Source organism: Tetrao urogallus, assembly GCF_951394365.1.
Source record: "Tetrao urogallus genome assembly, chromosome: 2".
In the NCBI taxonomy this organism is placed as follows: domain Eukaryota; kingdom Metazoa; phylum Chordata; class Aves; order Galliformes; family Phasianidae; genus Tetrao; species Tetrao urogallus.
Window position 1 is genome coordinate 97,041,101 of NC_136814.1, and position 13,122 is coordinate 97,054,222.

Below are 13,122 nucleotides of genomic sequence, written 5' to 3' on the forward strand. Positions count from 1 at the left end.
TTTAGGCAGGTCACCTAAGAAATAGATTTAACACTGGGATTTATGATGCAGTACAAACTCCATATAGTGACCACTAACAAGCAGCATTCCTCAGGGGTTCGTAAACAAGTAATAATCTTTACTGCCTTTATTAATGACATTAATAGATGAGGAGAATCCGGTGGAATGAAAGCAAATTTGTGGATGATAAAAATTTGAGAGAATCATTGACTGTGCTGGAGGAAAATTTCACTATTCAGTCAGGCATTGTCATTCTGTAGAAATGGTTTAAGTATAATATGAATTTTAGCAAAGACAAATTCAAAATTCGGCTCCTGGAATGGAATAATCTCCATGCATCCATATGCTCTTAAAAAAAAAAAAAAAAAAAAAACTGGTAACAAATAGATTTTGCAGATTTGTCCAGCTGGGCAAGGTAGACATAATTTGCAATGTCCCTTTTAGTTGAAGATGAACCTCAGAAAGCAAAAATGTAATCAAAATGACTATAAGAGAAATGAGTCTATGGGATCTGATGACATGCATCCCAGTGTTCTGAAGAAATGGGCTGATGTGGTTGCTGAGCTGCTCTCCATCATATTTCATATTTGTGACTGACTGTGACTGTCAGACGAAATCTCTGATGACTGAAAAATGGGAAACATAATTTGCATTTTCAAGAAAGAGAGAAAGGTAGACACAGAAACTATAGGCCATTAAGCCTCATTTCTCACTGGATCTTCCAAACGATGGGGAAAATTTCCAGAGATTTGATGCTCATCTGAAATAAAGAATATTATGTACCAATTTAGTGGGTCCTGGCTTGAAAGTGGATTGGACTGGATAATCTCCAGAGATCTATTCAACAAGAATTATTATGATTTTTCATTACTCGGCATTATGTAACATGGCCAGTACAGGTCTTTGAGAAACTTTCTACTATTTTTATTTCGAAAGACAGTAAACGTGATGGAAAAAAGAACTACTCTTAAAGGATTACTCTTAGGAAGTTTAGCCAGATCAGTAATAACAACCATACTTTTTCAAGTATTGTATGAAGGATATTTCTGAGTAATATTTAGATTTTGGCTAAAAGTTGAGGGAAAAAAACAGATGAACTGGAATATTTTATTCCCTGCGGTTCTAGATAGCAAGTTGTTATGTGCATAATTTGTAAATTAATAATACCACATGGAAGAAAACTACTTTGCTTTTAAGTAAAGGAACATCATTCATGTTGCATTTTGCCATTTCTGAATCCAGTTTTTGCAGTTTTCTTCATCAATATTGAATACAGAGGACTGTGGGCTATGAGTTGATTTTTTCAGTTGGTAAAGCAAATGTTGATCTTCCTGTCCAAACTGTCAGGTACTCTCTTAAAATCAGTCTAATTCAGTAACACTTGAACAGTGTAATGTTATAGCTTCTGTGAAACTATACTGTTGTAGTCTCTCATAATCTAGTTTTTAATTAATCATAGAATTGTAGAATCATAGAATACTGCTCAGAAGAAAAAAATCTGAATCTCTATAGACCAATGGATTAAACTACTTGACATTATGGAGGGAGTAAAACACAAGCAAAAACTTGGAATATATCATTGTTAACAGCAGGACACATTTCTAGTTTAATAGCATAGTCTACAGAGTCCAATTTGAGGATGGTTACTGTGTATTGTATTTTTCATTATTAACAGTGTTGGGATTTGAATCACTCACAAATACTAGCTTATTTTCTGTTTTAATTTTTTCCCTCTTCTTCAACTCATGAAAATTTCTAAGCAGATCATAATTTTCTTGTGTCTGTTATTACAGTTTTGCTGCTGGTGTACATTGATTATTAAGTTTATTTTGCAGCTTTCAACGTTCAGGCTAAAGAAAGAAACTACCGAATACTTTGTTTAGAAGTCAACAATAAAAAATGCCTGAGATATGGTCTACAGCTTGTAATGGGTAGCCTTACAATAAATACAGAGCAAAGGAATAATTTTAGTTCATTAATACCATAGGAAGAGATGGTAGAGGCTGAGAAAAATCCTCAAGAAAGGACAAGGAAACCAACAACAACAACAACAAAAATAACAACAAAACCTATAAACAGAAAAATTGGGGTAAGGAGTAGATGGAAAGAAGTTTTGAACTGTGAAACTGATGCTGATTCTCTGATTGTTCTGTCTGTCTAGGTCCCTCTGGATGGCAATACAACCCCCTGACACACCAGCAACTCCTTTCAGTTTTATGTCTTCTGCAAACTTTCTGAAGGTGCCCTGTGCTCCATCATCCAAATAATTAATGATTGAAGCCAGTACTGACCCCTGGGATATACAGCTTTTATCTCTAGTACAAAATATATGCCCAAATGCTTCTGCTTTAGTAAATGTATTACTATTTTAAAAAATCCTTTCATGTATTAAGGAGGATGATATTCCAGAAGTAACATATCACTTTTGACAGCTGCCCAGTATTGATGGTAAAATCCTAACTGAGCTTTTACAGATAATGTATTTCACCTTGACCTGGTGAGTGTGAGCCAATGTAGAGAAGGATTTTACACATACATATGAAGACAGAAATCAAAAATGTCATTGACAATTTGTGGAGTAAGGTCAGGGCTATGGTTACTGTTAACTGGCAGACAATCCATAATAGAATAAATAGTGTAAGAATCATAAGCACGCTTACTAGGTTTCAAAATATCAATGTGTGACAGTCATCCAAATGTACAGAACTGTGGGATACTGGAGTTTCTATACACTTTATTATATACAAGAGTTTTAAGAATTTTCTCACAACATGACTAAAACAGAAATACAATCTGATGTGAGTTAAGGACAAAACAGGAGAAGAGTGGCAAGGCAATATATTTTTAACATACAAAGTAGAACTCCTTAGGTGTGCTGATAGAAAGCTGTGAGGTGTGGCTGACACACTGGAAGGCTGTGTTGCCATTCAACAAGACCTAGACGTGCTGGAGAGCTGAGTGTGGAAGAACCTCATGAGGTTCAACAAGGGCAAACGTGGAGTCTTGGGGAGGAATAAATGCATATATGAGTACAAGTCAGGGGCTGACCTGCTGGAGAGGAGCTCTACAGAGAAGAATCTGGGCGTCCTCATGGACAACAGATTGACCAAGAGCCAGCAGTGTGCCCATGTGGCCAAGAAGGCCATGGCACCCTGGGGTGCATTATAAAAAAATGTGGCCACCGGGCTTAGGGAAGTGATCCTCCCCCTCTCTACTCTGCCCTGGTAAGACCACATCTGGAGTACTGGGTCCGATTCTGGCCTCTTCAGTTCAAAAAGACAGGAAACTACTGGATGTAGTCCAGCAGAGAGCCGCAAAGATTAGAGAGGACCGGAGCATTTCCTGTATGAAGAAAGACTGAAAGACTTGAAACTGCTTAGCCTGGAGAAGACAAGGCTGATTTTAATTGAAAGTATGTGTTTTGAATTACAGTTACAAAATATGGCAATGTAAATCTTGTTGTTGGAAGAAGAGACAAGACTAAGGAAAATGAACTCAAGCACCATTTTTATCTTTTTTTTTTTTTACATTCTTCAAATATTACAAGATAAAGTATTCTAGACATATGAAAAACCAAGTATTTAAAATGTCCTTTATTTTTTTTTCTAAAATGTGTGCATGCCCATGTTGTACCCAGACTTTTTCCTTGATAGGTGTGGTTGATCTCATCAAACTTTGGCCACCTAAACAATCAATAGGCAGGCTTCCTAGCAGTTCAGGATTGGCATTTCCATTAACTCAGATAACTATCTTAAGATGACATTGCTTGCCCACAAGAGATGCCCTCATCCAATGTTCAGGAAATATAGGCTAATGTGTTTGGACTAGTTACCTCTTGTTGTTGATTAGACTGAGCTGAGATTTATCCTCTTTTAAATTCCCTGCAGAAGAAAAATTATGAATCTGTATAGAGATAATTACAGAGATAATTAGCCATCCTGAAATCCATGCAAAAGTGTGTGAAGACATATGTTAACTTCATATTGAAAACATGAAGTATTGTGCAGTTCCCAGGTCTCATTACTCTATTTCACCTCTTCTCTATCTCCTAGATGAATGGTTTTTAGACTGTTCAACAGTGGGTTTTGTCCTGTGCATTTTCCCTTGCTTGTTTTTAACTTTCTTCCTGATATGGTAGCAAACTCTTTTCTTTACATAACTCCTGTCTTTTTTTCCTCCTTCTTGCAAGGAATCATACTGTCTGTTCTCTTTTTTTCCATATTCCAACTCTTTTCTGTTTTGTATTTGCATCAGATACCTTCATTTAAGATACTGGAGGAAAGAATCAGGAAAGAACATGGGTGATACAGAGAGAAGGCATGGGCATAATACAATGTCTACAGGCATTAATACTGTTACATTTCTGATACAGTTTTTCCTTATTCTAACTAACTTTCACCTAGAGAGCACCTAAGCATGGCTCAGAAATAACCATACATATACATGCCTTTAAAAGAAAAACAAACAAAAAGCAAAGAAACACAAAATCCACAGATTTTGCAAACAGTGCAAACACAATTAAAACTAAATAGATTTGAAGGCAACCATTGTAATGACTATATACAGAGAATATCCAATGTAGATTTTATATTTTAAATGTTAAATTAGAAATAGTGTAATTTCACCAAATATATATATTTTTTTTTTGCCAGAGAAGAAAAACAAGGCAAAACAAAATAAATTATTTCCTATTAAAGAACATCACAAAATGAATTACAAATCTTTGAGAGTGTTTTCATTAAAAAATATCAAAATACTTGTTCCATTACATGTGAGAACACCGTATATTTCCAAAGTGATCTTTACCATAATAGTTTTTAACATGCTTGTGTTTTTTTGTTTGTTTCTTTGTCTCTTTTCTCTGAAAACACATACACGTACAAATCACTGAAAACCTTCAAAAATCTCAGCTGGAGCCAGATACTAGGAATTGAGAATTTGAACCAGGTGATATGGTTGAGAAAATTTTAAAAAACTCTAAAACAAGATTTTAATAGGAAGTAATTGGTAATGTAATTGCACGTTGTGCTTTCAACTTTTATGCTAGTAAATTGATTATAAATTACTTAATTTGGGGGGAAATTCATAGGAATCTCTTAAACAGTGATTTCAATAATCATTTTACAATTTTCATTTTAAATAGAGGAATTCCATAAATTTTAATGATTTATGTTCAGCCTGATTTAATTTCTGTGGTTTGGAAAAAATGGAAAATAATGTTAATAATGCAAATAAAACAAGCCTAGTGATTAGTACTGTGACACCAGAAATTCTCTGAACTGCTGCTGAACTCAGTCATAACTGGGAAAAGTGGACATTATACTTACTGCACATGGTAGTGTCAGTAAAGTATGAAATATTAAATTTGTCCCCATAGGGAAGGAGGATACATTTTATTAATATAAGCTAAGTATTTGAGGTTATTCAAGAGTTTTCTTCTTATATTTGAGAAGTGGAATTAAAATTAAAGTTGACATCACTGCAGTGAATCAAATTAAGGAAAACTTTCCAAATTCAAGAAATTACAGAATACTGGAAAACTAGATTATTTAAGTAATTCAACACATTCATAAGAACTATTAAAGTAAATCTACTTTAAATTGTACTAATATGGCTAAAGGTGAAGCCCGTAATAAAATCCAAAAGGAAACAAAGGAGTCAGTCACAGAAAATGAAGGAGATTCAAGCCTTCAGAGACAGAAGTATGGCTTTAATTGCAACAAAACCTTCCTTTACAGAATGTGACACATTTCACAATAAGACACAATAAGAACAAAATCACAGTGTAGTGATGCAGCTTGGAGATGAAAACTCACAAGATCTATTTTCCTAACGATACTTCTTCCAGCTAGAAACTTCTGATTTGCTACAAGAGCATAAGGAAACTTTCAGGTTTATAACCTATCAATTTAATTTAGAAATCTTTACTCTTCATTCACCATTAGCAGTATTAGTTGGTTACCTATTATGTAAACTGACTACACAATAAACATATGGGTATATATAGTATAAAAATAGTAACAAAAGTTAGTTTACTCTTTGCTTCTTTTCAAAGAGTATGCTAGCTATTTCAAGTAATATTAGAATATTTGCCTAATAGGGAAGGGAAATTTATGAATTCATGTCAAAATTTTAAAGATTTCTTTGTACTATACAATGAACACTTTTCCATTTTGAAATATAAATAAAAAGTTAACATGCTTCTACTGCTAACTGTTATTTAACTGCAGGATACTTTTTTTTATAACAGTATACAACAGAATGAACAGACTTGATATTTCTTTAATTTTGCATCAGCACCCCTAACTTTTAAGCTTATATTAATGTTTAAAGTTTTGTTTTGTTTTGTTTTGTTTTTAATTATTATTATAGTATGTCCAAACACCCAAAATGTCATCATATGAGATTATGAGATTGCCTTCTTTTTCTTCCAGTTATTACCAGGTTTCTGGTATTAGATGCTTAGTAGTCAGTACTTTTTTTTTTCATACATCTTTTGTTGCATACATTTCTGGTTTCTCCTTTTTTTTTTTTTTTTTTCCTTTTAATACATTCAAAGCTTTTTCTCCAACAAAGTAGAGCCAAATTTACAATAATTTGTTGTTGAAACCTGAGCGTAATGGCAGCCCATCAGAACTCTTTACCAGTGCCCCAGGAGCTGGAGCAGATTGGTCTATCTAAACAAAGCACAGACTAATAATAAAAATTAAAATTTTCTAATAAACTAAATTATATCTACAATCTTATAAAATATTTCGATTTCGTTTATTGAAAACACTGTTTTACCAGCCTTAAGCAGAATATGTTCCCCATGCCGATGAGGAATATTCTCAGATCAAAACAATGGACAAGTTTTAAATATGTTTATACTGACTTCTTTTACCACACAGAAGGTGATAAGCCAAACTTGGTATGTTTGTTTCTCTATATCTTTCTTTCTCTACATATATTCACACTATGAATGTACAACTATACAAGCTGCAGAAGTGGGAAATAGTTCAACAGTATATCTGTAAGGTTGCTAGTAGCTTTATTCATGAGCACTCCTTGTATGTACATAGACAAGACATGTCAATCTCTCTGAGTTCTTCAAAGCCACCATAGGGGTGAGCATCCTTAGACTTGCGGTGAGCTGTTTAGGCTACTGTTTATTTATATTTATAGCTACATAGCTCAAAATATTACTTATTCATTATTGAGATTCTTTTTTCCTGTGGTCTGTGTTATGGTTCTGGACCAGCTCACATATTTCAAATTCCATGCTCATCATTGATGGTGGTTGATTTCCATTCAGTACACTGCATGGCTGTTGTCAGATACCTCTAATGTTTAAGAGAAACATTTTACCACATTATATTTAACCTACCTTAAGAGGCATTAAACTTTACTGAGCACTGTGCATGATTTTTTCTTATCATACTGACAGATATAGGCAATTTCAGAGGACAATATAACTTCTCAGCACAACTGAGATTTCTAAGGGTTTTGGAAGATAATAACTATATTTCCTTTGATTATAAGACATTGAAGTGGCAATCCTCCATCAGAACTAAAGTGTAGACTCTCAGAGTTGGAGCAACAGATGCTTCACTGTGCTTCCATTTACACCATTTGCTGAGGAGATTCTCACACATCCCTAGAAAAGGAAAATATTTAGGGATCCTCCTCAAGGATCTTTCAGTCTCTCTAGGAATCTGTGAAGGACACTACACTTGATTCTAGCAGACAAAATTGGAAGGGTTCAGATAGAAGGATTCACCATGGATACAGCCTGACCACCTTCCACTCCTCCAAAAGCTCCAACACACTTTCTCCAGATATAAGTTTTAGTATGGTACACTCCGTCATATACCTAAAAAGTATGGTATCAGGCAACTAACCTGTCTTTAAATTATCTATCCTACTCCTATTTCATTACTATTGAAAATACACAAGATGCATCAGCCTAACTCTAGGAATGGACTTTTAAAATTCTTTTTATTTAAGGAATGCTGTTTTCTTTGAATTTCTTCCTATCTGAACTAGCTTTCTTTTTTTCTAAGACCTTTATGGCATGTCACTGCTCAAAGAATCACTTGGAAAAAGCAGTGTTCATCCCTCGGGCAAATTGATTTTTGGTCTTGGCAGTAAGTCTGATAAAGATTGATTGCAGGACTGTGTTGGACATTGAGGTTACAGGCACAATAATTCAGAAGGTCAAAGGTATCTGACAGTATTTGCCTAATGTTTTCACAGCATACCATAACCCTCTATTTTTGTCATTGTCGAAAACTTTGCAATTCTTATTTTACTTTTTCAAATATTACTAATAGAAATGAAGTAGAAAAAATATTTTTATTTATCTTGAGCATAGAGAAAATGTCTAGAATACATTTAAGAGCTGAAGAATGATATATTGATTTCTTCTCTAGTTTCAACTGCACAACTGCATGGCAGCTGGTTGGCTAAGCATTTGCAGATTCAATATGCATTGTTTCTATGAAAGAAATGGATTTTCTTTTTCCCTCTGATGGGAAAATTTTTCAAACAAAGTTAATAATATGTTACAGCAGTTTTAAAGTTTTTTCAACATTACTGTACATCTATGTCTACACTGAAGTTAACTATATCTTGGTAAAACCATCTGATCTGTCTTGGGTAGCTTTCACAAAATTGTTTATTCCTTTTCTCCACTTTTCTGGGGGGTGAGGGAAGGGGGGAAAGACACAGATAAAATGCTGTGTAGTGACAATGTCTTTGGAATCCTTATTAGACTTTACAGAAGGAAGGAGTAAATAATTCCTTACTTCAAAGAAGTGATTGTAGGGCAATGTTTCAGGCTCTGCTTTGGTTTCTGAAACAATTTTTTTATACAGATTTTGTCAAAAGTATTGAATAAGAATACATCATAACAAATTTAAGCCCTTCAAATTGCTATATCTAAGACATACTCCCATTCAAGTCAGTAGAGAGAGACAGCTATTCAAGACAGTGAATGATTTAGTTTTGAGCATGAGAAAACAATTTAGAAGTATTACATAAATCTTCAGTAGTAACTGTGGTTACTAACACTTTCGCAGCTTACCATTCATGGATTCTGACAGAAGGAATGGAATAGAGCTCTTCATTATGCAGATCTCCAAGTGACCTATACATAAGCAATAAACTGGAAACAATTTGTTGAAACTGATTAAATTATAGATTGCATAGGGAAAAAGAGTAAATTTATCTGTTTCTTGCAACACCTGTCTTGCATTGCTACCATGAAAGTGTAGTGTATGTCATGAAAATATGTTTGGATGTGTTAGATTCAATTTCATTCAATGCAATCCAGGTTCCATATCATCTTAGGATGGTGATTTTTCATGTATGGCAAACGTGTAATCTTATACTTCACATTCACAGGCTTACAATATTTTCAGAATGAATATTTGCTCATCCATCTGGTCAGTATTGTTTCGTGAACAATTTCTTATTCTCCATTGGCTTTGTAGCAGAGAAAACGTGTAGGTAGGTATGATCTCATTAGCCTGGTAATGGTTTCATAATGTTTTGGGTTGTTTGTTTTTTTACGTTCTAATCAAATTATTATTGTTGTGAGGTATTTATTTTATTTTATTTTATTTTATTTTATTTTATTTTATTTTATTTTATTTTATTTTATTTTATTTTATTTTTTCCCCCTCATGTTCAGCTTCCTGCCAAATACTGGACTCAGTTTTAATGTTCTGCTCAGTATCTCCCATGTTCATTTCCTTTTCCATCTGAAGACAGTTCATGCAGACTGTCTGGAGTCTGCATGTTGCAAGTTGCAGGGGAGAAATGGAGCTCTGTTGTCAACTGAAATTATTTAAAGATCACTCCCCTGACATTGCTCAAGGTCTTTTTGACGTGATTTTGTTTTCCTTCCTCTCCTTATAGATGAATATTTACAGAATTCTTATAGGAACTTTAAACTGTTTCATGAAGTAGAACTTGAATTAAAGAGGAAAATAATGAGGTTTTGATCACAAGAACGACAACAACAACAAACCTGGCACTAACTCTGAATTTAAAATCCTTTATTTCAGATACTGCAGTTTTATCCTTGAAATAAAAGGCTACTATAAGTCACTCACAACACTGGAACTGTCGATCTTAAAGCAGACCTCTTACACTCTTGACAACATGCAATAAAAAGCATCAAACAGTACTGTAACTGCAGTAAGAGATCATTTTTAGAACACTGCCAAGCAAGTGAAAATAAAAAGAGTTTTTGAAAATCTCTTTCTTTTGGAAGCTCTTTTCTTTCAGACGTAAGTTAAGTGTAACAGCTTTTGAGCATGAGTCTATCACAGACTTCTCAAAAGCAATGTGACTACAGCAAAAAATTATGTTTGTGTTGTTTAGATTTTCTTTTTTTCTAGGTGGCATTTGACATATTTATGACTCCAAGCTTTCGTTGTTCTGGTGCTCACCTGGAATTATTATTTTCTCCATAATTCTGACTTTGTCAGAGTTGTATATTAAACTCTTCCCCCATCCTTGTCAGATTCATATCACTGTGCTAGAGGAAATCTCACACTGTGAAGGATGTTATGAGTATCTGTTCTTCACTGATCTATCCTGGTCTTTCCTTTTCCATCCCTGTATTTTGTTTTTCCACAAGCCACTTTATGTATCCCACAATACTCATAGCTATCATGTTTCCCCATCCTTACCTGTTGCAAATCTCAGGCTAACCCCTTTGAAAGCTGTTCCTAAGTAATTCTTCTAATGGGCAATCTGAAAGTGACTGAAAAGCTTTGATCTTACTGCCTCTGTTAGCAGTTGCTCCTTAATGTTTCAGTTCATGTGTTTATCACTTTCCATATTTGTTATTTCTTTTATATTAAGCAATCTTTAGTCAGATAACCTGAGAAAACAGAATCACAGTGTTTTAGTGCTCACTCACTCATATTTCTATCTTATATTCAAATTAGAAATTACAGTTACATTTTTCTGTCGTTGGACTCTAGGATAGACAGGAAAACTCAACAAACCTAGTTACTGAGGTAGCTGGGATTGCAGGGATGTAATTAACTAGAGTTTGCTTTTGGAGCTAGTACTTTTGAAATAATGCAGCTGATGGGCAATAGAAAACAAAATCAAATCAAGCACACAAATGGTCTGGCAGCACAGAAGGGCTAAAAGAAGTGTTATATAATTGTTCTTGTCTCCAAGCAGATACATTGACATTTTCCAGATTATAATGTCACTCTAACCAGTATTTGATTTTCCACAGAGGTTCTAATGAACTTGAGACCTCCAGAAAAAAACTGTTTCAGATATGAAAAAGTCATCCATTTTAAACACTAGTCACCTGGTAAAATCAGATATTCAAAGTTTTAAAAAATCCCCATCTTGTTACACTGCTATGTGTGACAATATTTCCACAGAGGTTGTGTTTGTGTTTTAAATATTTATACAACTATATTTGTTTTATCTGCATAATTTTAAAGGGTTGTATAGTGTGTGTTTTCCTTTTCTGGCACATGATTCTGATTAGAGAGGCCAAATTATTTAGGTAGTCATGATCATAATTTTTTTCTTTCTGTCATCATTCTGTCATCCCTAATCCAGCGGCTTCTTGGAAGAGCTGTGTCACAGGATCTGATGTTTCTATAAAGTTTGAGTAGTTAACAGGACAATGACCAAAACAGTTCAAACTGAGGTACCAAGTATACCACTCCACAACAACAAGAGTAAGCTTATAATATTCTGAATAGCTCACCAGAAGTTTTAAATACTCATAGTTGTAGAATTAATGTCATATTGCAAGTGAATTTCAAATAGTTAGAGTTGGAAATCTTTCTAGAGCAACCAGAAATAAGTAACTGATGTTTGCCTGTATGAACAATTCTACTAACTAATTTTCATTTATTTTCTCAATTAATTTTAAAGAGGTATGAATCTATTAGGATATTTACTATTTTGATTACTATTTTGTTTTGCAGATGTATTTTTTTTCCAAGGATGAATGTCCTCCTTTTCACCTTTTCTTATATGTGAGCCTTATCAGGCCTAGGAAAAAATGTTTATACTCAAACTTTTCTTTTACATTTAAATTAAGTCATTATAACATGAGCAAACTCATTACTGGTCTCCAAAACAAGAAAGGTAAATTCTTCAGGGTCTGAAAATCAAGTATTAAAATGATAGACCGTAACATAACAGGACAGTGTTATTTCACAGAAACCTATTTAGTTCAGCACTTGTAGAAAGAAACAGAAACTTGGTGAGATAAAACAAACAAAATTTTAATGATATGGTAAGCCTGATAGATGTTTCTTTATTCTCTGAGGCCAGAGAGACCATAATAATAACAACATTCAGTGTTCTGAAATAGTCTTCTCTCAGAACTAGATTAATTTCTTCCATCCTTAATGACATTTTGAAAATACAGACATTCTTTAATATGTTTTATCTGTAAATCCACGATGAGTTAGAGAAGTGTGATATTTTCACCTTTAGCCAAGTGATGAAAAGTAAGTTTATGAGCCAGAAAGATCCACAGGGATTTTAATACTAGAAATTAATCAGTTTCACAGAAAGAAAAAAGAAAAACAAAAAGGAAAAATGAAAAGCTTCCTCCATTCGTATGATTTCAAGAATATTTTCTAATATGTAAATTGTATTTAAGACTGGGAAATATCTTTTTGTACTTTAGAATGTACATTATATTTTAACTGTGAACATGATCTGCCTTTACCTACACACTGAAATGAAGCCTATGAGTACACTGGTAAATTCTTGCATACTTTGTACTTCACCACATATGTGTCCTTACTTAACTTTAAATAGAATCTACAAATAGAAAAATCTCTCACACATCCATTTTAAATCTGTCTTTTAATGGGTAATGGCACGTCTGCCTAATTAAACAGATTAAAATTTTATTAAAAAAAGAATCACTGATTAGCAACAGAGAAGATAGAAAGGATATAATATCAGGTAAAGAAAGCCTGCTGGAAAAATGGTAATTACTCCAAATTCTGATGGAAGGAAATCAGACCTCTAGTCTGGAACAAATGAGAGACTGAAATGGAGTCAAGAATGCTTGTATGAATGAGGCAAAACAAGGCAGAAACATGCACAGAATTTGTCTATATGTGCTCCTGAAAT